This window comes from Chiloscyllium plagiosum, unplaced genomic scaffold (assembly GCF_004010195.1).
Source record: "Chiloscyllium plagiosum isolate BGI_BamShark_2017 unplaced genomic scaffold, ASM401019v2 scaf_25427, whole genome shotgun sequence".
In the NCBI taxonomy this organism is placed as follows: domain Eukaryota; kingdom Metazoa; phylum Chordata; class Chondrichthyes; order Orectolobiformes; family Hemiscylliidae; genus Chiloscyllium; species Chiloscyllium plagiosum.
This window is the reverse complement of record NW_025195112.1, coordinates 2,811-4,319: the sequence shown is the minus strand read 5'-3', so window position 1 is coordinate 4,319 and position 1,509 is coordinate 2,811. Positions and strand designations below refer to the sequence as shown.

Here is a 1,509-nt window from a genome sequence, read left to right as displayed (position 1 = left end):
AGGATTTGGGACTGGAAATCTCTGTAGAAATGTGAAATGACATTTGGGAAAATGCCAGAAAAATCTCCATCTGCAACAGAACTCAGGCCAATCAGTTGAAGACACTTCATAGGGCCTCTATAGCACCGGACCGAATGGCAAAATTTAAGGCAGGAGCATCTCCAATGTATCCCAAAATAGAGGTGGGCACTCTTGTACATTGTTTATGGACCTGTCATAAGGTCCGCAGATATTGGACTAAAGTAGCAAGTGCTCTGACAGAAATCTTAGGAACGGAAATTAGAGTGGATCCTTTTGGGCTTTTCACACTTTGCCTCCCTGGACATGCACGGGAAGAGATTATTTTCTATTCTCTCTTTCTGTGCAAGGAAACATATTTTGGTAAACTGGGTGGCTGAGGGCCCCCCTGTACTTTCGAATTGGTACAGAATAATCATGGAATGTATTCCCCTTGACTTCTTTACAAATATGGTGCACCAAAAGACTGAATTATTCCATAAAATATGGCAGCTCTTCTTGAATTACAAAAATACAGATATTTCAGCCATCCTAACAAGGGCTTTTATTTAATTGAGATTGCGAACCTGGCTGGCCTGGGGCCCTTTGGGAGAGGAATCCCGCACGAATCCGGGTTTTGTTATGATCTGATGTTAACACATTCTGAGATTGTATCTCACGACTCAATTTCTGTGTTATCCATCGGTTTGTTTTCCTGAATAATGTAAGAGATTTAATTATACACTGTGGTTAGTTGTAGGTTAGATGAGTAGTTAGTTGAGCTTTGCTTTTTTTCTCTCGGTATCTCTTTTTTCAGTTTGATAGATTTTGGTTATTATTCACTTAAGATTTAATTGTATATGAATGTTTATACTTGGGGTTTTGTATTATTTGTAAACTTGTAAAAATATGTTAAATTTTGAATAAAAATATCTATGAAAAAAAAGAGTCTTCCAGGATTACAAGAAGGTTGGGGTATTTAGTGGTAAATTTTTGTTGAGACTTACTGAGTAAAAGGGAAAAGTATAGAGTAAAAGTAAAATGCAGCATATTCAGTTAAGTGTGATGTCACAAAATAATGAAAGAACATATGAAGAAAAATCTCCTCCATTAAATTATTCAGTGAGTGCAAAGCCTTTAAATCACATCTGGTGCATTGGTGGTTCAGTGGTAGAATTCTCGCCTGCCACGCGGGAGGCCCGGGTTTGATTCCCGGCCAATGCAGTTAGCCTATTTTACTTTCTCCGAAATACTAACTTTCTTGAACAAAAACTTTCTTGAACTTGTACAGTTTTTATGGATTTCAGGAAATCCCAAATATTCTACCCACGTTTTTACCATTTTACTACAGCGAGTTTTCAAAATCTGCTTGATAAAAGTCCTGTTCTTTTCGTCTCACTTCAGCAGTTACATACCTACTCTTAAAAACTGCAAAATCAGCGCTTCATCATTCTTACAACCATCAGACTATCAACTCTCATAAATACTCTCCAGTCATCAGCTTTTACATGG

At 37.5% G+C, this 1,509-nt stretch overlaps 1 non-coding gene across 1 annotated transcript; it reads left to right on the top strand.

Annotated features, from left to right (window-relative positions):
- The first annotated feature begins 1,150 nt into the window (after nucleotides 1-1,150).
- Nucleotides 1,151-1,221, top strand: trnag-gcc. Its single transcript has one exon. It is a non-coding gene; the product is annotated as a tRNA-Gly (tRNA).
- The last annotated feature ends 288 nt before the right edge of the window (nucleotides 1,222-1,509 follow it).